Source organism: Elephas maximus, chromosome 6, assembly GCF_024166365.1.
Source record: "Elephas maximus indicus isolate mEleMax1 chromosome 6, mEleMax1 primary haplotype, whole genome shotgun sequence".
Taxonomy (NCBI): domain Eukaryota; kingdom Metazoa; phylum Chordata; class Mammalia; order Proboscidea; family Elephantidae; genus Elephas; species Elephas maximus.
Window position 1 is genome coordinate 122687486 of NC_064824.1, and position 25022 is coordinate 122712507.

Consider the following 25022-nt stretch of genomic DNA (forward strand, 5'->3'; position numbering starts at 1 on the left):
AGATAGCATGTGACAATCCCTTTACACGCCAAGGAATACCAAGGATTGCCGGCAGAAACCAGAATTTAGGACAAAGGCACAGGACAGTTCTTCCTCTCAAAGCTCTCAGAAGGAATTGACACAGCCAAGACCCTGATTTGGACTTCTAACCTCTAGAACCATAAGAAAACAGGTTTCTGTTTTTGAAAGCCACGCACTTTATGTTATTTTGTTATGGCAGCCCTAAGAAGCTAAGACGCAGGGGCTGGGGGTGGGGGCAACAATAGGCTGGGTAGTCAGGGAAGCCACCTCTGACGGAGCAGCTGTGATTGGACCTGGAGGCTGAGGAAGGGCCAGCCATGCACGAAGGGCATGCCTACAGAGGCCCTGAGGTGGGCATAAACTGCAGAGGCCAAGGTGGCTGCAAAGCAAAGGGAGTGGAGGAGAGAGGTGGGAGAGGAAGGAGAAGAAGAGGATAGGTCACGAAGGGCCTGTAGAGTGTGGTAAGGCATTTGGATTTTAATGTAAGGCTCATGAGAAACCACTGGAGGGCTGTCAACAAAGGAGTGAACCTATCGGGTTGGTATAATTACCTTATACCTGTATGTGTATGGGAAGCCCTGGTGGCGCAGTGGTTAACAGCTTGGCTGCTCACCAAAAGGTCAGCAGTTCCAATCCACCAGCCACTCCTTGGAAACCCTATGGGGCAGTTCTACTCTGTCCTACAGGGACACTATGAGCCAGAATTGACTCGACAGCAAACATATATATATATATACATACACACACACACAACCTGTTGCCATCAAGTCAATTCCGACTCAGAGCAACCCTATAGCCCAGGGTAAAACTGTCCCATAGAGTTTCCAAAGAGCAGCTGGTGGATTTGAACTGCCGACCTTTTGGTTAGCAGCGGAACTCTTAACCACTGTATTTTTTAACTTAAAAAGTATCAATTAAACTAAATTTAAGCAAAAGCCTTAAATCTACAATAGGAAAAAACAACTGGTAAATTCACAAATTGTGAGGATGGTACCGTTTATGCTGACATTCTCAATTACAATTTGTTTTAAATCAGTCTCCTTCCTTGATTACCACTTACTGAGCTTTCTGTGGGTATGACAAGTAAAAGGTAGGAAATTTACACGTATTCGTGGGAAAGTAAAAACTTTCTTTAAGTAAGAACTTAAAAGCGGCAGCTGGTAAAACAAAAGCAGAATTCATGATGTCGTTAATTTGATTCCTACTTTATAGACCCGGAAACCCTGGTGGTGTAGTGGTTAAGTGCTATGGCTGCTAACCAAAGAGTCAGCAGTTTGAATCTGCCAGGCGCTCCTTGGAAACTCTATGGGGCAGCTCTACTCTGTCCTGTAGGGTCACTATGAGTCAGAACTGACTCGATGGCATTGGGTTTGGTTTTCTTTGGTTTTATAGACCCAAGTGAGCTCCTGCTAAGCGTACATTTCCCATGAAGCCAATCTGTCCTCTTGACATGTGTGTTTATGTGTTGGTACCTGCAGTGTTTGCAGAGAATAAGGAGAAGGAGAGCCTTTAAAGAGACAGCTGACCTGGGAGAGGGTTAGCGTCTGAGTGTGTTCCAAGGAAAAGAAAGGGCACAGGGACAACATTAGGCAAAACCAGGATTTGGTGATTCCTTGCCTTCCTTTCTGGAGGCCTGGTGGTACAGTGGTTAAGAGCTTGGCTGCTAACCAAAAGGTTGGCAGTTCAAATCCACCAGCCATCTCTGGAAACCCTATGGGGCAGTTCTACTCTGTCCATAGGGTCACTATGAGTCAGAATCAACTCGACAGCCAATGGGTTTGGTTTTTTTTTTTTTTTTTTGGTTTGCCTTCCTTTCTATGTATTTTTTTCTACTTCCTACCTTAGTTCATGATTGGTGGGCTGGTGGTTGTTGAGGTGATTTCGACTCATGGTAACCCCATATGTTATAGAATAGAACTGCCACATAAGGTTTTCTTGACTGTAATCCCTGGTAGCACAGTGGTTAAGAGCTATGGCTGCCAACCAAAAGGCTGACAGTTCGAATCTACCAGTCCCTCCTTGGAAACCCTATGGGGAAGGTCTACTTTGTCCTACGGGGTTGCTATGAGTCAGAATTGACTCGACTGCAACGGGTTTGGTTTGGCTTTTTGGTAATCTTTATGGACGCAGATTGCGAGGCCTTTTCTTCCACAGTACCGCTGGGTGGGTTTGGACTGCCAACCATTGCGTTAGCAGTTGAGTGCAAACCTCTTGAGTCACCTAGGGACCTATTAGGTCATAAAAAAGTAAAAGGAGATGTTAAATAAATGCTTGTGGAATTAAACCTAGTGGCTTAGGAGTAGGAGCCCTGGTGGTGCAGTGATTAAGTGCTTGGCTGCTACCTAAAAGGTCAGCAGTTCGCACCCACCAGCTGCTCCGCGGGAGAAGGATGTGGCAGCGCTTCTGTAAACACTTACAGCCTTGGAAGCCCCATGGGACAGTTCTACTCTGTCCTGTGGGGTCACTGTGAGTCAGAATCAAGTCGATGGCAATGGGTTCGGGTCAAGCTTAGGAGTACCTTCTATTTTTATTAATTATTTTTAACTGCATCAAAATAGTGTTGCGTATGTCTAAGAAAATGATTGTGTTTAGTCCTGAGGCTCACTGTTAGCTCAATATACTCTCCAAGGAAAGTTCAAGTGTTGGGTTGAGAGGCAGACTGTCAGCACAAGTCTATCACTGTGTGGCTCACACACACAAATCGGGCCACAAGGTGAACTGGCTAGGCCATCATTCACAATGATGGTGTCATTTTCTTTTATACCAAGGAACACATTTAAAAAAAAAAATTGGAACATTCAGGGTTTCTTCAGAATTTAATTGTAAAATCATTGTGTAAACTCAGCCTGTCTAAATTCAAGACATGTAAGTGACCTACATACGCTCCTTCTTGGGGCCTTACCAGCGTGGCCTATTTTGACTTTGGCACCAGGACTGGCTCTAATACTAAGACTATCCCCCTGAGTTTTGCTAAGTCTGTTGAATATTGGAAAGCTTCCAAATCCTGACTACGGAAACTATTAATTTCATCTAAAAACCATGAATTATGTCCTTCCTCCTTCCTGCCCTTTCTTTCAGAAAATTCCTCTTTAAAACTGAATATACCACAGTCTTCATAAGTATAAAACAATCTGTATAATCTTTGTTATAAATGGTCAAAATCTAGTAGCTACTGCCAACTTCATTAATCTGAATTCTTGACTCTTTCATTATAATCTCTTCTGGCATCTACTTTCAGCATGCCATAATCCCAGCCTCCCAAAGAAATCCTCCTGGATTAGCAAATATTTGAACAAACATTTGAATTTGTACACTCACAAGGCATAATGAACATCAAACTGGTTTTGCCTCTGATGTCTTCAAGGTGATTCACCTAAATACTACAAATATATGCAGAACATTGTAAAACAACATGTAGAAAGGATCAGGAGCGGCAAGGAATTTAACGGTTCCAACGTCTTGGAATCAGCAAGGACAGACTCGTAAATAAATAGCCACCTTGTTTAGCAGAATCTTGCTTAGTTAGGAATTTTTGCTAAAAGAACAGTTTCATTATGAGACAGGCGGAAGGCTGCCATGGGTGTTTTTCTTGGTTTCATGGACTTAGGAAGTTTTTGAAAAATAGGTCTATCTGCAGTTTATAACAGTGTACTGGGATATTGTCAGAGCCTGGAATCAGAGCTGTTTTTGATTGATGTTTTGGGCATAACTTCTTGGCCTCAATTTTCTAGGCCATATTGACCACTGGTCTAAACCCACTTGGGCTTACGTAAATATCCAAGGCTAAGCTTTCACTTCTCTCCAAAGTTCAGTAGCCGCAAGAGTAGGTGCTGACCCATAAATTATTTTAGGCTTATGGAATTCTTGATATTGACTTGTGTCCACAAAGATAATCTTTAATGGGAAATAACTGTTGGAGTTATCAGCCTTTGAAATGTTTTAATCTCTAAAACAAGCAGATTCTCATTATGGGAAGAACACTGAAATCCCTTCTCTGTTTTTAAGAGAAATAACACTTCAAACTCTCAAATAAGGGAGAAGGAATAAAGGTGTTGCCCAAATTTATTGGGTAGCATCAATAGGGAGGATCATAAATCTGTTTAAAATGTTTCCATTTCTTGAATAATGTTTTCACAACAGTTAAAAAATGCCTCTAGTTTAGGCCATACTTGGAGGGAGATCATAAACATGTCAAAAAAGCCATCGCCACAGGCATTTCCTTCTAAATATTGGCTTTCTCTTTTCCCATGTACTTCCAGTTTCTCTCATTTCAAATCCTTCCACTTTTTCAGCGTGGGGAATGTTCCCATAAGTAATTAGGTACTGCTTTGAGCTTTAAGTGAGACTGAGTTGTAGTAAAACGGTGGGTTGGTAGTTTTGCAAATGCCAAACTCAAAATGCGTCTCTGCATTTACAGACCCACCACGTGCCAATGGCAGAAATGAGAGGAACAGTCTCTACAGACCCAATGGCTCCAGCCATCACTTCTACACAGATGACGCTCAAATCCATGGCGCAAATTCTCAAATCTCTTCCTGAATTTCTGTGCCATACTTTCAACCGCTTGTTGCCTGTCTTCCTGATTGTTGGAACACTAGACTAGATAGAACACCCTACTCCATTGGTGGCTATACAGGGCCTCTAGTCTGCCATATCTACAATGGTCCTCTTAGGTCTTATTTTCAGTGGCTAGCCCTTGGTCTGTCCCATGCCCATGCCTTTGCTTCTTTGTGGCCCCTGCCTAGAATGCCCTCTCCCCTTTACTCTCCCGTCTATCTACAACTGAAGCTTACCTCAACTCATTCCAAGGCTTACACGAAGATTTCCTCAACTGTCCAAGATGGGGTTTTCTACCCCCTTCTCTCAATTCCTACAGCATTTCCTATCTGTACCTCTCACTATAATTGTTTAACAAATGTATTTTTTTCTTCCTCCCAACTGGACAAGAAGCTCCTAGAAAGCAGGGCCGTGAGACTTTAGAATTCTAGTGCTTACAGGAACTAGTTTAGGGTCTTACCTGCCAGAGGACATTAAATCAGAAATTGACCCACGGGATTAACCCAGCTGCTCAAGTGTTTAGTTTGGAATACACTTAGTCACAGAAAATGAAGACTATTTTCTACCAAATAAAATATATTCAAAAAGTGTTTACATACACACACATACACATATATATTACATATAACACATTACCAAAAGATAAATGATATGATAGCTTTCATCTCTGTTTGGCATAACAAGCTGTAGATACACAGTTTGGTGGGAAAAAATAACTGGACAGACTGTTCTGGCTTGAACTCTTAGCTGATTCATCCTGTTTTAAGAAGGACCTGGGAGTGTCTAAATAAATGAAAAGTGTTCCCTCTCCTCTTAAAAAAAAAAAGTTTGAACCAATGTATTTTACAAAATTCATATATTAAAAAAAAATTATACCACGAAAGATTTCAAATATATGCAAAAACATAATGAATCCCCAGAATCCAACACTCAGATAAAACAATTATCATCAACTCATGCCTTACTTTATTTCTTCTAAATGCAAAAGATTATTTTGCAGCAAATCCTAGACATTATGCAATATCATTCAAACTATTTTACCACACGCTCTAAACAGGTTTTTAAAAATATATAACCACAAGATCATTTTCCTGCTCCAAAACTAATAACTCTTGAATATGTCAAATATATAGTCAGTGTTCAAATTCTAATTGTCTTGTAATTTTTTAGTAGTTTATTTGAATTAAGACCTAAATAAACCCAGTGCCGTCAAGTCGATTCCAACTCATAGCGACCTTACAGGACAGAGTAGAACTGCCCATTAGAGTTTCCAAAGAGTGCCTGGTGGATTTGAACTGCTGACCCTTTGGTCAGCAGCTGTAGCACTTAACCACTATACCACCAGGGTTTCCAAGACCTAAATAAGCTTCATATATTACAATAACTTGATAGATCTCTTGACTTTTTAAAAAAATCTTCCCCTACTTGCTCTATTTGTAATTTTTCCCTTAGAACTTTTTTGTTGAAGAAACACAGTCACTTCTTCTGTAGAGTTTCCCACAGTCTGGATTTCTCTAATTGTATCCATGTAATGCTAACAAGTTCCTATCTTCTGTACTTTCTAGAAATTGGTAGTTAGATCTAGAACACAGGTCCCCAAACTACAGCCCATGGGACATATCTGGCTATGCCTGTTCATGTATGTTTTGTGTACGGCTACAATCATGCTCCTATGTGATTTAGTTGTGACAGAGTTGCCTAGTGGCAACACAAGGCATATAGCAACAGCCCACAAGGCTTGAAAAGCTGAAAATATTTCCTATCTGGACCATTACAGGGAAAGTTTCCAACCCCTGTCCTAGAGGCTTAATCAGATTCAAGTTCAATTTTCTTTTTTTTGCAAGGATATTTCATAGGGGTGTTGTACAGCGTGGTGGAATAAGGACACACAACGTTCAACTCTCTTTTTTGTGATGTGAGCAGCCATTGGTGATCATTAGCTTTTTTGTGATGTGAGCAGCCATTGGTGATCATTAGCTAAGTGAATTCGTTGCTTTATTAGGTTGCCAAATGGTGTCATTGGAATTCTAATTTTCCTTCTTCATTTATTAGTTGGAATACTTCTCCAAGAATGAAGCAGACAGCCCTGAAAAGGTTATTAAGGGTATCCCACAATCGCTGCTTTTCAGAAAAGTCTCTTCTTGCTACATTTGTGTTATAACCTTTTACAGCACTTCACCATGATTGGCTGATTCCCCGGGTTTCTTCTCTTCTCCTAGCAGGAGGCCCCAGGAGCACGCCTTCCTGGGGTGGCTGTAGGGAGCCCTAGCCATTTTTTTAGGGCTGTGCACAATATTTTTAGAGCCCCGTGAAGAAACTCCTTCACAAAAATTATGCGGACTGTGCACACATTGCAAGATTGAAGATCCTCCCCCTCTCTGCTCATGCAGATGTATGCGACTCCCTATAAAAGGAGCGAATCTACCCTGGTTGAGCTGAGCTGGCAGCCTTAGGTCACGAGACCCTGCCTGCCTCCCAGTTTGCAAACTGTGAATCAACCTTTCTATTCTTCCAACCCCGCGTCTGGCTGACTTCAATTCACTAGCCTGCTTGACAAGAACCTATTAGTTGACGGCTTCAAGAAGAAATCTCCCAGAACTAACGATCTGGTTACCCTGAGGTACAGTTGGCATAGCAAAGGCAGGATAAACACTTGATTCACTGCCTGTCTCTCACAGTTTTCCAAAGAGAGAGGTGGTTAATAAGCATTCTTAGAGTTGAACAGAGGGTTTTTGTTTTTTTTCTTTTAGCATCATTATGAACTCAAGCTTTTCAACATATCTTAAGGGTCTCAATCCATGCAAATACTACTCCTACTGATGCTCCGAAGCAGCCCCTTCAGGCCGGCTTCTCATCTCATAGTCTACATAGCTTCCTTGTTTTCTGGTCTGATAAGATATTCCAGGCTCGTTTTGTACATTTCCTGTCCCAGGTAGGAGCAGCCGCTTCTCTATACAACCCTGGCTCCCTTTAGTGGGAAACAGTATTTATAGACCACAGTCTGAGTGTCCTCACCTCATAAACTCTAATTCACTATGGAAATACTGGGCAACAGCCATGTGGAAAATCCAATATCCTTTCCATCATTATCTGGACTATAGCCAAATATTGAAATTCTGCAGGTTAGACTGTGTGCATTTTATTTATGTCACTATGTCAATTGGTTTGTCTACCATGACCATGTAGCAGAGGAGGGACTGGATGATACAACGATCGAGGAGTCAGATGGGCATTAAAAGCTGGGCTAGGGTAATCAAAGTGCCTCACCCTCATGTGAATACAGTGAGTTGCCTAAATGAAGCCCTTCCTAAGAGCGGGATCACAACACTGCAGGAGCCTAGAATGAACAACAGGTACACAGCAAAGACCGGGAGACACCTCAGTTTCTCTCAGAGTGGGAAGGTATGGCAGCCAGCCTTCTCTCTGCAATGTAAGCTAACATTTTCTCAAGCACCAAGAAAGAGTTGCTATTCCTGTGGTCACTGTGTTTCTAGGATCCTGGTTCTTGGATTCTAGGCCCCTTATTAATCTGCCTCTGGACTTAGCAATTTTCTAGAAGGGCTGCAGGAAGTACAGAAAAGCTGCACACCACCTTATACTAGAATTGTGATGTCTCTCAACAGTTTTCTTGACAGCACTTCCCAAAGAAATAAATGCAAAGGAAAGGTGTTGGCTGCCAAACTGGGGCTTCTAGGTTGCCTTGGGTAGGACTGTGATGCCCAGGTGGTTGTTGTTGTTAGGTGCCGTCGAGTCAGTTCTGACTCATAGCGACCCTATGCACAACAGAACAAAACACTGCCCAGTCCTGAGCCATCCTTACAATCGTTGTTATGCTTGAGCTCATTGTTGCAGCCACTGTGTCAATCCACCTTGTTGAGGGTCTTCCTCTTTTCCGCTGACCCTGTACTCTGCCAAGCATGATGTCTTTCTCCAGGGACTGGTCCCTCCTGACAACATGTCCAAAGTATGTAGGATGCAGTCTCGCCATCCTTGCCTCTAAGGAGCATTCTGGCCGCACTTCTTCCAAGACAGATCTGTTCCTTCTTTTGGCAGTCTGTGGTATATTCAATATTCTTTGCCAACGCCACAATTCAAAGGCGTCAACTCTTCTTTGGTCTTCCTTATTCATTGTCCAGCTTTCACATGCATAAGATGTGATTGAAAATACCATGGCTTGGGTCAGGCGCACCTTAGTCTTCAGGCTGACATCTTTGCTCTTCAACACTTTGAAGAGGCCCTTTGCAGCAGATTTACCCAATGCAATGCATCTTTTGATTTCTTGACTGCTGCTTCCATGGCTGTTGATTGTGGATCCAAGGAAAATGAAATCTTTGACAACTTCAATCTTTTCTCCGTTTATCATGATGTTGCTCATTGGTCCACTTGTGAGGATTTCTGTCTTCTTTATGTTGAGGTGTAATCCATACTGAAGGCTGTGGTCTTTGATCTTCATTAGTAAGTGCTTCAAGTCCTCTTCACTTTCAGCAAGCAAGGTTGTGTCATCTGCATAACGCAGGTTGTTAATGAGTCTTCCTCCAATCCTGATGCCCCGTTCTTCATATAGTCCAGCTTCTTGGATTATTTGTTCAGCATACAGATTAAACAGGTATGGTGAAAGAATACAACCCTGAGGCACACCTTTCCTGACTTTAAACCAATCAGTATCCTCTTGTTCTGTCCGAACTGCCTCTTGATCTATGTAAAGGTTCCTCATGAGCACAATTAAGTGTTCTGGAATTCCCATTCTTCGCAGTGTTATCCGTAGTTTGTTATGATCCACACAGTCGAATGCCTTTGCATAGTCAATAAAACACAGGTAAACACCCTTCTGGTATTCTCTGCTTTCAGCCAGGATCCATCTGACATTAGTAATGATACCCCTGGTTCCACATCCTCTTCTGAAACCAGCCTAAATTTCTGGCAGTTCCCTGTCGATAAACTGCTGCAGCTGTTTTTGAATGATCTTCAGCAAAATTTTGCTTGCGTGTGATATTAATGATATTGTTCTATAATTTCCATCTTCAGCTGGATCACCTTTCTTGGGAATAGGCATAAATATGGATCTCTTCTAGTCAGTTGGCCAGGAAGCTGTCTTCCATATTTCTTGGCATAGACGAGTGAGCACCTCCAGCGCTGCATCTGTTTGTTGAAACATCTCAGTTGATATTCCATCAATTCCTGGAGCCTTGTTTTTCAGACACGTGGGGGTGATGTCCAGGAGGTAGGCCAAATGTTTCTCACCAATACTCTGTCAACCGGCAAAGGCCTAACTCTTAGGGATGTTTACCAAGAGGCATTCTAGAGATGTTTCTGAAGTTGACCTAGGGAGATTTCGGCTGTATCTGCAAGTGACAGGAATTATTAATGTACACGTAATAGGGTTAAGTCTCAAATATGGCCCTACAATAGCAAGAGAAGCAAGATCCCTGGTCTCTCAAACTTCTACAAACAACACTGAAATATGTTCACTCTCCAAACCCTGTATTCAGTTCCCAAATAACGAGATTGACTCAGGTTACAACGTAATCCTGTAGATTGCAGTCCTCCCTCATTAACATTAAAAAAAAAAAAAAAGACCCAAACCCATTGCAGTTGAGTTGATTCTGACTCACAGCAACTTCATAGAGGTTAAGATTTAAAATATGCAGGATAAATACATCAGATCACAAAATGGAGGACAACCTCACAATACTGGGAACCATGGCCTAGCCAAGTTGACACACATTTTTTGGGGGATACAATTCAATCCATGACAGGAGGAAAGAAGGAACTGAGGCTTTGTTAGCGGTCTTTTATTTTGTTGTTGTTGAAAATATACATAGCAAAACATACACCAATTCAATTGTTTCTGCATGTGCAATTTAGTGACAATGATAACACCTTTCGAGTTGTGCAACCATTCTCATCCTCCTTTTCTGAGTTGTTCCTCCCTCATTAACATAAACATCCCACTGCCCCCTAAGGTTCCTATCTAATCTTTTGAGTTGCTGTTGTCACTTTAATCTCATACACACAGTTCTTAAAAAAGCATAATGCTCAAGGCAGACTTTTTATTGTTTTTACTAGTTAAGCTAAACTATTGTTTAGTTGTAAGAATACTTTAGGGGATATTTTTGGTTTAAGGTTTAAAGATTATCACAGGGCAATAGTTCAAGGGGTTTGTCCAGTCTCTGTGGCTCCAGAAAGTCTAGCTGTCTAACTTTTAAAACAGAAGATTATGGGCCATTTATTCTATTTTCCTCTAAGTTCTAGGTAAAATTCAGTTAAGTTTCAAATCTCAATTCTACTATCCACCAACCAAGAGATCCAAGGCAGCTCACAACTTTTATCAACCTCAGCTTCCATATTACAAATCATATCTCACTGGGTGGTTATGGAAATTAAACAAGCATAAACAGCAAGAAAGGGAGTTTAATTAGCTTAGTACTTGGCCCAGAAGAGGTCCTATCAAATGCTGGCTCCCTCCCTCAATGCTCAAGTCCTGAAATATTGTGACTTTTATTTCAACAGCTATTTTAAAAGTCTCAAGAGAACAAGCTAAGAAAATGGGTCAAACATAATATTTTCACCTTGATAAAGTCCTTCATGTCTTTATAGCTCCCTCACTTAATATACAGAAATAGAAGAAGACAATTTTGATGGTGTTACTATGTCTCTATTAGAGGGTGAATGGGATGAGCTATGGAAGGGGTGGAGGCAGCTGAGCATGTTCCAGGAAACCTTTAATAGTTCTGAGATATGTTTTTCAGTCTGTTCACTCAGGTCATTAAATCTGTCTTGCTTATGGCATCAAGTCCTATACACTTTCTTACGGGCAAATCTTTACAATGTAATGGTTCAAATGTGCGATTTCCTAATCCAACAGCCAAGAGACGATCCAAGAAGTTATAGTGATATTGATCCATGGTTTCCTATCTTTAAAAAACAAGGAAGCACTCTTCTCAGACATGAAAGTGGAAACAACCCAAGTGTCATCAACAAAGGAATGGATAAATTCTGGTATAGCCATATAATGGAATATCATTCAGCCAAAAAGAGAAATGTAGCTCTGATGCATGCTATGGCATGGATGAACCTTGAAAACATGCTGAACAAAATAAGTCCGACACAGAAGGATAAAACTGTATTACTCCTATACGAAATACTTAGAATAGACAAATGTGTAGAGACGAAAGTTTATTAGTGGTTACCAGGGGTTGGGGGGAGGAGCAACTCAGGAAACGTTACTTAACAGGTGCTGGATTTGTGTTAGGGGCGTGAAAACCATTCAAAAATGAATAGTGATGATGGCTGCACAACATGGTAAATGTAATTGATGTCACTGAATTGTACATTTTAAAATGGTAACTTTTTTTTTTTTTAATGTATGTTTCACCACAGGGGGAAAAAAACATATCACATTACTTAGAGACTAATATTTTTAGCACTTACTGAGAAAATATATGATAAAAAGCTACCAGGAATTCATTAGCATTTAATAAAATGCAAGTTCTTTTTATCTATAACAGCATCTAGATACATATCCAAAAAATCTAATTTTGAGATATTATTTATTCAGTCTGTACTCAAATCTAGACCATGAACATGGCTTCTGTGATCCCTTGGGTTTGGATTGAATTGTGTCCCCCCAAAATATGTGTTGGAATCCTAACTCCTATAAAGCTGTAGATATAATCCCTTTTGGGATAGAGTTTTCTTTTTACCTTAATGAGGCCACATCAGTGTAGAGTATGTCTTAAGCCAACCACTTCCGAGAAATAAAAAGAGCAGATTAAGTACAGAAAAAAGCAGTAGAGATAGATGCCAGATTACTTGAAGATCACTAAGGAATCAAGGAACAGAAGCTGCAGAGACAACGACCTTCCTATCCCCAGTAGTGACAGAGAGAGAAAGCCTTCCCCTAGAGCCAGTATGCTGAATTTAATTAAATTTCTAGCCTCCTATATGGAGCCTTGGTGGAACAACTGTGAAGCACTTGACTGCTAACCAAAAGGCTGGCAGTTAGAACTCACCAACTGGCTCTGTGGGAGAAAGGCCTGGCGATTTACGCCTATAAAGATTGACTGGCTGCCTCTGAGTGATTCCAACTCATAGCGACCCTATAGGACAGAGTAGAACTGTACCGTAGGGTTTCCAAGGCTGCAAATCTTTATGGAAGTAGACTGCCACATCTTTCTCCCACGGAGTGGCTGGTGGGTTTGAACCGCCGACCTTTTGGTTAGCAGCCAAGTGCTTTAACCACTGTGCCACCAGCCTAGAGAACCTTATGGGGCAGTTCTATTCTGTCACATGGGGTTGCTATAAGTCAGAATTGACTCAACAACACCCCAAAACAACAACAAAGCCTCCTAAACTGTGAGAAAATCAATTTCTGCTTGTTAAAGCCACCCACCTATATTTCTGTTACAGCAGCACCAGATAATCAAGACACCTTGCAACAAACTCTGATGTCGCCTACAAGTCCATATTCATAGGTGAGAAACCAGTGCTCTCTAGATTGTATCCCTTTCATCGATCAACCCTAAGGTAATAATCAAAAAGGCTTGGGTCCAAAATGTTCACTGTGGAGTTATTTCCAATAGTTAAATAATCACTGCAACCTAAATTTCCAGCATAGGGCCACTGTGGCTGCCCTTCCACCAGTTTTGTGTTCCCATCCTCCTCCAGCTTCTGTGTGCTTTGTTGATAAGAATATTCATCTGCTCCCTTCAGAAGACTGTCATTTGACACTGGAACCCCCTTTGCCATTGAGCCTTACGTGGCCGGGAGTTGACATACACCCTCGTTCTGGAGGCCAACAGCCCATGACGACTGGTGTAGGAGCACGAAGGCCCAGCTCCTTGCCTTAAGGGAGCGTCAACTCTGAGATGTAGTGGACTCTCCAGAGCTCCCCATGGGATAAGGCTGAGTCTGGGAGTCCCTGGGTGGTGTAAATGGTTAACACCATTTGGCTGATTACTGAAAGGTTGGCGGTTTGATTTCACCCAGAGGCACCTCGGAAGAAAGGCCTGGTGACCTACTTCCAAAAAAATCAGCCACTGAAAACCCCAAGGGCACAACTTGAAGAATGTAATCAATGTCACTGATTTGTGCATGTAGAAATTGTTGAGATGGTGTATGTTTTATTAAGAATATTTTCACCATAATTAGAAAAAAATTATCCCTCCTTCTCCCCACCCCCTACCCCGCCCCACCAAAAAGAAAACCCTACTCTGACACATTTGTTCGCCACGAATTGGAATCCACTCCACAGCAACTGGTGTGATTGGGACTTCACCTGATAACATCTTTGATTGGCCTCATCCCTCTCCAATTCCCACTTTCCCCAACCCTTCACTGTCTCCCTGGGGAGCAATTCCTTCATGAATCACTTGCACTATATCCTTGGCTTAGGGACTGCTTCTGGGGGAACATGAACTATGACACCTAACAATAAAAAAATAGGGAACAGTTAATGACTTCCCCCCAATGCAATATTACTCAGCCATTAAGAACATATCTTTGACAGAAACGTAAAGATAAGGTAATATATTCTGGATATATTTTTAATTGAAAAAAAAATTTTTATGGTATGATAAAACATGCAAAAATTATACACAGGCACAGGAGAAAAAAAAAGTCTAGAAAGACAGGTAAGGAGTTTATCTGTGTAACAAGTCATCTCTGATATAAGAAACATGAGTATAATTTATTATTCTTATACTGTTCTGTATTTTTCTAAAGGAGCCTTGGTAGTGCAGTGGTTAAGCACTCTTTGCAGCTAACCCAAAGGTCACAGGTTTGAACTCACCAGCCACTCAGTGGAAGAAAGATGTGGCAGTCTGCTTCCATAAAGATTACAGCCTCGGAAGCCCTATGGGGCATTTCTACTCTGTCCTACAGGGTCGCTATGAGTCAGAATTGACTCAATGGCAACAGGTTTGGTGTTTATTATGGTTGATGGAGCCCTGGTGGCGGAGTGGATAAGAGCTACAGCTATTAACCAAAGGTCTGCAGTTTGAATCTACCAGCTACTCCTTGGGGCTGTTCGACTCTGCCCTGTAGGGTTGCTGAGTCAGAACTGACTTGACGGCAATGGGTTTGGTTGGGTTTTGGGTTATGATTTATTAATGTTTTCTTATTTTCTGCATTTAGCACGGTAACTAGTATATAGTAAACCAAGCCAAACCCACCACCTTTGAGTCAATTCCAACTCAAAGAGACCCTATAGGACAGAGCAGAACTGCCCCATAGGGTTTCCAAGGCTATAAATCTTTACAGAAGCAGACTGCCGCATCTTTCTCCCACAGAGTGGGCTGGTGGGTTTGAACCGCTGACCCTTGGGTCAGCAGCCGAGCACTTAACCACTGTGCCACTAAGGCTCCTTGTATATAATAGGAACTCTATAACCAAAAAAACCAAACCCAGTGCCCTCGAGTCGATTCCGACTCATAGCGACCCTATAGGACAGAGTAGAACTGCCCCACAGAGTTTCCAAGGAGCGTCTGGCAGATTCGAACTGCCGACCTCTTGGTTAGCAGCTGTAGCACTTAACCACTACGCCACCAGGGTTTCCTAGGAACTTTATAGAGATTTGTAAAATAAACGGTAATCAATGGAAATTAACTGTTCCTATTACTATTTCAGGTAACAGCAGCAACAACTGTTAACTGCTAATTTTTTTTAAAGTTAATTTTCTTAACACTTGAATGCATTCTTAAATACTCAAGAATAATAGCAATCATTTATTAAGCACCTACTGTATACCAAACAGAGCACTGGTGGCACAGTGGTTAAGTGAAAAGGCTGCTAACCAAAAGGTTGGCAGTTCAAATCCACCCGCCGCTCCTTGGGAACCCCATGAGCAGCTCTAGTCTGTTCTCCAGTGTTGCTATGGGTCGGAATCAACCCAAAGGCAAGGGGTTTGGTTTTTTTTTTGGTGTACCAAACACTATCTAGAGCTTGATATTACATATCTAGCTGAGTCCTCAACTTAAAAAGCAGTCCTCAACTTAAAAAGCAGGCATTAGTATTTCCATTTTACAGATGAGGAAGACTGAGGCCTAGAAAATTTAAATAACCTGCCCAGGCCATACAGCTGGGACATGGAGAAGAGATCTAATGCCTCAAAGCCAACACTCTTAGCCAGTCATGCTGCCTTGTGTGATGGAGTTCAAAGGGTCAACCTAGGGAAAGATGAAGAAACACCGCTTTCTTTCTCCTTCCCTGTTCTGTGGTTAAAATCATCAAATATTTGGGTTAAACAACTGATGACAGCTTTACAAGGCACAAGAGTTGAACATAATGTCTGTCACTCTAGAGCAGTGGTGGTCAGCTGCATGGGTGTGTGGTGGAGGACATTGCCTCCCATGGGTCATTCCACAGTGTCTCTAGACATTTTTGGTTGTCACAGCTGGGGTAGGGGTGCTAGTGGCATCTAGTGAATAGAGGCCATCTCTAAACATCCTACAATGCACAGGACAGCCCCTCTCTTCCCAAAAAAGAATTACCCAGCCTAAAGACATCAGTAGTGTCAAGGCTGAGAAACCCTGCTCCATAGCACAAAAGCCTCACACGTCGTCACTCTTCCTCAAAGTATCACAGCGTGCCACCACTGATTTTTCTTGATTTAGATTGAAGGTCTCAGTCTGGAGTCACAGGCTGTTTCTTGTCAAACCAACAACTGCAATTGACACCAATTTACACAGTGGTTCTCCCTGGAATCGCCAACCTCTTCCCTGTATGGGAGAGGAAGGAACCAACCAATTGGTTTTCTGAGTCCTAGAAGGGAAAGTCTGTGTAACCAGTAATTGAAGGTTAGGACTGTCAGTTCAAGGTATCAAATTTATCAGCCCAAATTCCTCTAAAGCCTGTTGAAAAGAAACTTTGCCATTAAAAGTAAGAATAGCCAGTTGCTATCGAGTTGACTCTGACTCATGATGGCCCCATGGGTGTAAGAGTGAGACTGTGTTCCGTAGGGTTTTCAATGGCCGATTTTTTTGGAAGTATATCACCAGGCCTTTCTTCCAAGGGACCTCTGGGTGGACTCAAACCTTCAACCTTTTGGCTAGCAGTTGAGCCCATTAACTACTTGCACCACCCAGGAGCTCCAGAGGTAAGAATACAGGCATTACACTGAGTTTGCTGCCATGAACGCCACTACCACCAGGCTGAGTCACCTAAAGGAGGATGAGCCCAGCCTCCCTCCTCTGCCCGTCCCCAGGGAAGCGGGAGCAGGGAAACCTTGCCATCATTACCAGTCAACACCCTTCTGCTGGCCTGCCCTCCCCTCCTACTGTCTGGGCTCTCCCCGTTGGTCGTTTTTGCTGAACCGAAGCAAGCTCGATCATTCATGTTCAGGGACCAGAACTGCCAGATACACAGAGAAAATGTAAAATGTTCACACACCCCCTAATTATTCTTCCTGACCACTGTGCTTACTACCCGGGAACTTTCTGAACCCATTATATCCAGTTATGTGCTTAGCTAAGCAAAATTGCACCCAAACCCCCTGCTTTCCTCCCTTCCCTCCCAAAAAAGGAGCTAGAGGAAAGGAGACCCAGCAGGTGAATGCAGAATTAGGTCTCCAATCTTACCCCGTGCAAACTACCCCAGAAATGCACCTGAGGGGGTCCTGTTCTGTCTGCTGGGATGCACGTGTTTTCTTAGGAGGAGAGCGCAGAGTCAGTGGGATGCCTCCGAGCCCCGTGAACAACAAAGATGCTTTTTCTGAGGCCTTGGCGGTGTTAACAGAGGGTGTGGGCTTTAATCAGGCAGGAACCCGGAGGCTCATGCACCCTTATGTCAGCTGCCTGGAGAGAAGGGGCGAGAAAACCATATTCCACTGGGTAGAGAGCATTCTAGATTTCCAGGGCTCAACTCCACAGGTAAAACCCATTTTGCTCCTTTGAAATGAGGGTGGTGTTTCCTAGGCTGCCAGGTAAAGAAGTATCTGGTATTAAACACAGTTCCTCCACCCAGTCAGTCCACACATATATAACGGAGCACCTGTGTGCCAGGCACTGTGCTGGGGTGAGGACGAAGGCAAAACTAACTTGACACCAGTGGTTCTCAAATGAGGCTGATTTTTGTCCCTCAGAGGGCATTTGGCAACGTCTGGAGATATTTTTGGTTGTCACATTGTTGCACGTAGGAGCTACTGGCATCTTAATAGGTTGAGGCCAGGGATGCTGCTCAACGTCCTACAGGCAATAGATTTTCCAGCCCTAGAGGTTAACGGTACTGTGGTTCGGAAACCCTGGTCTACAGGGGAAACAGACTTCAGTCAAATAAGCACAGTACTGAATCGGTATTTCACTTTTACATGTTTACCTTACGGATGCTCCGGAAGCAAGTAGAAAGTTCAATAAAGGAAGCCAAGAAACACCTGAGTCGGGGCAGTAGGCAGTGGTCAGGAATGCCCCTTGAATAGGGACCCCAGGATGGGGACAGGATAGGCTAGATATACCTGGATAAAGGGGGAGAGGGCTGGGGACAGGATGGATGGGGCATGGAAGAGTTTTCCAGACAGAGGCTCTCAGGTGCAAAAAAAAAAAAAAAAAAAGCTTTGTGTTAGAAAGTAACATGGATTGATCTGGAAATACTTTTCTTCTCACACCAACATCATCCTACAATGGTTGTAGGACAAGGTGAGTCCACGTGGCTGTGACCATGGCACAGTCAGCTCCCAGGACACACACTAGAACCCAAGCTAGACAGAAGCCAGAGGAAAGGCTCATGCTCTGATGGCCATCCTGCTCCGCTGCCTTTATGCTCAACCATCAGCCACTGTGCATTAGAAGAGGCAGGAGTCAAATACCCATTTTTTTCCTTAAACTTGGCACTAAAAGCATGACCCATAAACGGAAAAAGTGATAAACCGGACCTCATCAAGATCCAAAACTGCGAAAGTCCTCGTGAAGATGATGAGAAGGTAAACTACAGACTGACAGAATATATTTGCAAACCACATATCAGATCCAACCCAAAACCCACTGCCATCAAGTTGATTCTGACTTACAGCGACCCTATAGGACAAAGTAGAACTGCCCCATAGAGTTTCCAAGGAGCACCCGGTGGATTCGAACTGCCGACCTTTTGGTTAGCAGCTGAACTCTGAACCACGCCACCAGGGTCTCCACATATGGGACAAGGGTTAGTATTTAGATTATATAAAGAACCCTTAAAACCCAATCATAAAAAAAAAAAATTAGAAAATGGGCAAAAAGATGAACAGACATTTCACTGAAGAGGATATACAGATGGCAACACCATTAGCCATTAAGGAAATGCAAATTAAAACCATGGTGAGCTATCATTACACCAACATCAGTTCCTCTTAGGGTCTCTACAGTCCATCTTAAACTTCCCTCAACAGCAAAACACTCAAGCAGTGTGAGATCTAAAAGTCAAAAGGAATTTGAAAAGCCACCTTTTCTATTTACTAGCTGTCATTTCTCAACCGTGGGCCATTTCCTTTGTTTCTTTGCTTTAGGAGGGATCCAGTGAGCTGGCGCAACAGTTACACACTCACCCGCTAACCAAAAGGTCAGCGATTTGAGTCCGCCCAGCAACTCCAAGGGAGAAAGACCTGGCAACCTGCTCCCATAAAGATTACAGCCTAGGAAACCCTATGGGCTGGTTCTACTCTGTCCTATAGGGTCGCAATGAGTTGGAATCAACCTGATGGCACACAACACCACAACAAAGTGGTCTAGTATGTGACTTTATCAGTGCTTCATATCTGGTCATGAGTCTGCAGGGAAGATGAACTGAGTGGCCTTGTCCCCTGGTGTGGTGGCCGGCCCCACAGAAGCCCGCAAAGGGCCCCGATGGGGTGCTGGGAGATGACAGACAGCCTCGGTCGACTTAGGGAATCGACATCAGGCTCCGGTGGTTTTCCCTGCGCTCCTTCCAAAGCTGCCAAGCTCATGAATAAAGAAAAGTGTTTTCCTACCAACCTAAACTGAATAGGGTGAGACTAGATCGAAGTAACGTTTTTAAGTTTCAGCATGTCAAAGCCAAATGAGCCCTTTTGTGGTGGCCGAGGGACTCAATGGTCAAACATGGACTTTAGGCCCACTCTCATCACTGTTGTCTTACTTGCTTAGAGGAAGTTCCCAATACTAAAAATGCGTAATGATGGCCCTAAGAGGCCACTTGGAAATGATTTTGAGCTACATTAGGAAGCTATTAGAATAATAACTGGAGAGAGGAGGGAAACTAGGAGAAAAAAAAAATTTACCAAACAGAGCAGACTCTGAAACACAGTGTTTCTTAAATAGAAGTAAAAAGATATATTTAAAAAACAAACCAACCACGAGCTGTCGAGTTGACTCTGACTCCTGGCAACCCCGTGTGCAATAAAGTAGAACTGTGCTCTGCAGGGTTTCAATGGCTGATTTTTCAGCAGATCATTAGGACTTTCTTCCACGGCACCTCTGGGTCCACTCAAACCACTAACCTTTCGCTTAGCAGCTGAGCACATTAACCGTCTGAAACCACCCAGGGAGAGAAAGAGATATAGAAGTTCCTTTATCAGTTTTCACAGCAATTCTAGGACGGGAGGGAAAAAGGCCTCCTCAGCTTGCTGTTCCCCAGGCTCCACATCACAGTAAGTGACAGCACCAGCCATTCATCCATCCCAGAATCCAACAGGAGAGTCTGGGAGTCCTCCTTCGTCCTTTTTCACTTACCTCATTCAAACCATCAACAAGTTCTATCATTCCACCTCCAAGAGATTTCTTGAGTAGTCTACCTCTCTCCAGCTCCTCTGCCCCCTGTCCATGCCACCACAATCTCTGGAAGAGGACCTTTGCGTCCGATGCCCAGCTTACTGCCTGCACTGTACCCAGTGGCCATGCTGACAGGGTAAGGGGATCCTGGCCGTACTACACCACCACCACCACCACCACCTGTGGCAAACCCTCCAACGGCTCCCTACCATCTTACAAGCCCTCTCCTGTGGCCTAGGAGCCTGCCCAGAGAAGGACTTGGCCTCCTTCTCAGATACACGGTCCTCTTCACAGTTCTCAGAACCTGCCAGGCTCATTCCAGCCTCAGGCCCCCATGCTCACGTTCCCTGTATCTGAGCACTCATCTCCTCTTCTCTTTGTGCCAGTGGGAAGGGCAGGGACCTTGTCTGTCCTGTTCACCACTGTACCCCTGCATCCAACATGGCACCCGGGACACTGAGGCGCTCCATATATGATAGGTGGGCTGATAAAAAAGCCAGGCTTTCAATGATTAAATTAATTCACATCGTGTATTAATGTTGATAGGAGCCATGGTGCAACAGTTAAGCGCTCGGCTGCTAACTGAAAGGTCAGTGGTTCAAACCTACCAGTGGCTCTGTGGGAGAAAGACCTGTTGATTTGTTCCCATAAAGATTACAGCCTTGGAAACCCTATGCAGCAGCTCAATCCTATAGGGTTGCTATGAGTCAGAATCAACTTAGTAGCACACAACAACTAATGTTACAGAAGTCGCCATCTTACAGGCAGGTTGTAGTCTAAAGTATCTTCAAAAGTCACTTGTTTTTTTTTTATTTTTCTGAAAGAACACAAGCTTATATTCTAGAGCAAAGCTTCACAACCTTGGCGCTACTGACATTTGGGTTGGATGATTCTTTGTTGTAGGGAGTAGAGAGCTGGCCTATGCGCTGTAGGAAGTTTAGCAATATCCTTGGCTTCTACCTCCTAGATCCCAGCAGCACTCTCTCCCAGCTGTAACAACCAAATGTCTCCAGACACTGACAATGCCCTGAGGGTGAGGAGAGGTGTCACCTCCAGCTGAGAAGCACTGTTCCTGAGACAAAAAAGTTAGAAAATGATGGCGAAGATCTTAATTCTGCCCACAAAACAACTGATTGACCCATGCTTACAATCACATTAATAATACTGCATTTTTATTATGGTATTCCCTAACCACCATTTACAGCCCCATTTCAGTGGGAACATGCATTCCAAATTCCTAGTAAGGTTTATGGACAACCACAGAGGAGCTGGGTGATCCATGCTGAGACTCAGCTCAGCTCACTACACCAGCACTCCAGGTGATGCTGATGTGAAATGGGTGATAAAAAAAGGACCCTGGCTCATGAAGATCCCATGCATAATGCAATAAAATGCCACACACTCCTGCGCCATCTCCATGATCGGTTGCAGACTGGACCACTGTCATCCACAGGGTTTTCACTGGCTGATTTTCAGAAGCAGATCACCAGGTTTTCCTTCCTGGTCTTAGTCTGGAAGCTCCACTGAAACTTGTTCAGCATGCTAGCAACACACAAACCTCCAATGACAGGTAAGTGGTGGCTGTGCATGAGGTTCACTGGCCCGGAACTGAACCCAGGTCTCCTGCATAGAACCATCAATGACCCCAGGGAACAAACAGGGAATCAGAAAAGAATCAGGGGAAGGACAGGGCTCCTCGTATTTGATTTGACCACTCATTTGTGTCTAGTACCTAAGATAAAATTGAGAAATAAGATAACAACTGAGTGTTCTGGGTCTGTCCTGAGAGCACCATTCCCAGAATCCGTAGGGAGTCAAACATTTTCTTCCTTTCCATGATGTGGCACAACCCAGGAAGGAAATGTGAAGGACTGACTCCCAATTCCGATCCACCAGCCTCTCCCCAGCGATGAATCTAATGCTATTGAGTCTGACACACTTCTTCAGGAATGTGTAATGACTTCCTGGTTTACCTGCCACAGTGCAACAAAAATTTCAATTCTTGGCTAAACTGCAAATGCCCCACAAGTCATTTAAATAAATTTCACATGTATGAAAAAGTCCATTGTGTTCTCAGAGCAATTCCCAGCTGTAAAAATACAGCCATACTGAACATGTTTTTTTTTCTGCAGCTAATTGAAAATACTGCACATATACTGCATGATTTAAAGCACCCAGGAGGAATTTCAATTTGGATTCCCTATTTTAAAATGCACAATCAAATGCTGTGTTAAAATGCCGGACTCATTTAATTCAATATTGCCTGCCTAAGCCATAACCACTCCTAAATTTTAATACTGCGAATGGATGACCTGAGGTTTTTAATGCTCTCAGTGACCGTTAAAACAATGGCTTTAATAGGGCTGCGTTCTCTGAGAAAACAAACAGTCCTGGACTTGTCTGGTTCAAACCTCTGTGATACTGAGAACATCTCCAAAACAGCAGCCAAGAAGACAGCCGGGAAGAAGGGCCAGGCACAATAACATCCTTTACTCAGGAGTCAAAACCATGATCTCGTAAATCCTCACAGCCACTGCCCCAGAGTTAGGAAGGACATGGTGCGCTCTTGAAAGAAACATGAAAACAGTGGTTGATGGCGGAGTGTGTTGTGATGATGAAGTAACAAGTGGCCAAGGTAGAGTGCCAACATGCTTGCGGTCTGGGAAAAAAGGAAGTTACAAAATTCAAGATCATCTTCAGTTTCTAAAAGAGCTTAGAGATTGCACAGGCAGCTCATGGACTTTTCTGGTTAACAAAACGGTTATGGAGGGCCTACGCCAAGAGTTCACTATCCCCTTGTCAGTTGGTTGTATTGTGGTGTCTTTTGTGTTGCTACGATGCTGGAAGCTCTGCCACCAGTATTTCAAATACCAGCATGGTCACCCACAGTGGATGGGTTTCAGCAGAGCTTCCAGCCTCAGAGAGACTAAGAAGAAAGGCCTGGTATGGCCATGATTCCCAGCATTGTGTGCGTGTCCTCCATTTTGTGATTTTCCTATGTGTTATAAATCATAATCTCTGCCTGTGGTTAAAGAGGATCAGGGTAGGGCATAACACCCTTGCTCAGGTCACATCCCTGATCCAATGTAAAGGGACTTTCCCTGGGGTGTGGCCTCTTACAAGAGATAAAAGGAAAGGGAGGCAAATAGAGATTTGGGGACCTCATACCATCAAGTAAGAAGCACCAGGAGCAGAGCGTGCCCTTTGGACCTGGGGTTCCTGCGTGGAGAAGCTCCTAGTCCAGGGGAAGATTGACAAGAAGGGACCTTTCTCCAGAGCTGACAGAGAAAGCCTTCCCCTGGAGCTGATGCCCTGAATTTGGAGTTCTAGCCTACTAGACCGTGAGAAAATAAATTTCTCTTTGTTAAAGCTATCACTTGTGGTATTTCTGTTATAGCAGCACTAGATAACTAAGACACCTGGTCTTCTACTTCCAAAATTTAGTCAATGAAAACATTATGGATAGAAACAAAACAGCGTCTGATTTGGTTGCTCTGGCTATATCATCAGGAGGGATCACTCCCCGGAGAAAGACATCATGTTTTATGAAGCACATGGCCAGTGAGGGTGAGGGAGACCCTTAGTGAGATGGACTGGCACAGTGGCTGCAACAATGGGCTTGAACATGCCAGTGATTGCGAGGATTATGCAGGACTGGACAATGTTTTGTTCTTTTGTAACTGAGGTTGCCACAAGTAACAGCTAACAAAAACATCACAACTAAAACACAACAGTCCAAGTTAAAAAGACGAAGGGAAAGGCGAGCCTGATCCTAAAAGCGTACAGACTAACAGAAGACAGAAGTACTTAAAGGACTAAGAAACACTAGAATCTTACAGGTAGTATTAACAGTTCAGGTAAATTATGAAGACACCTATTTGCCTTTACATGCAATAACATGAAGTTTGATCACGGTGTCCCACGATACCACAAATTAGTAAGAAATGAAAACCAGAAGACATAATTTCCCCAACAGCCAAGATGAGACAGCAAACAGCAATTGTGGCAACCAACAAATGACAACCAAACTAGAAAAGAATCCAAAGCAGAAGAGCTGAAAGCCAAGCAGCAAATGGACACTCGATATTTATTGAATAAACGAAACAAAAGTTACAGCTTAATGTGATTCCTCAAATATGCAAACCTTTGACCCTTAACTTTTGTTCCACACATGAAAAAAGAGAATTAGAAATAATGAAAGGACTCAGAAATAATCTATTTCAATAACCTGTCACCAGGGACTGATGTCTTATCTGTAATTACATAAGACACTACCAACATTTGGGGAGAAAAGTACATAGTAGGGGGAACTCTGTAGATGTGCTCAACGTCCTGTGTTCCTTCCCCACAGGCCATAGGCAATTAACCTGGGTTTAGTTCTAAGCCTTGGAGCACCAACTATCTCACTTGCTTTCACATCATACTTGTGAAGCACCCTTCCAATGACAAGTGGGCTTCCTATGAACATTCATTAAGATGGGAAATGTGCTAATTGGCCAAGTGACCTAATCATTCATTCCTCTTTTGAGAGTCAGTCCCTCTGAGCTGCAACAACCTTGGGTGTCCTGACAAAATCTCAGTTTCTCTTCTATGCTTAATGCTGGGGCTCCCCCTAGGTGGTGATGCCACCCCATAGCTAATAGTTTCTCTCATATCAGAGAAAGAAAATGCAGTGCCACTGGACAACCCATCCTATGTTTTTCTGTTCTCCCTTTGGCGCCACTACTTATT

At 43.2% G+C, this 25022-nt stretch overlaps 1 protein-coding gene across 2 annotated transcripts in view; it reads right to left on the reverse strand.

The window, feature by feature from the left end:
- Positions 1-25022, reverse strand: part of SERPINE2 (serpin family E member 2) — an 82390-nt gene that overhangs the window by 34876 nt on the left and 22492 nt on the right. The window lies entirely within an intron of this gene.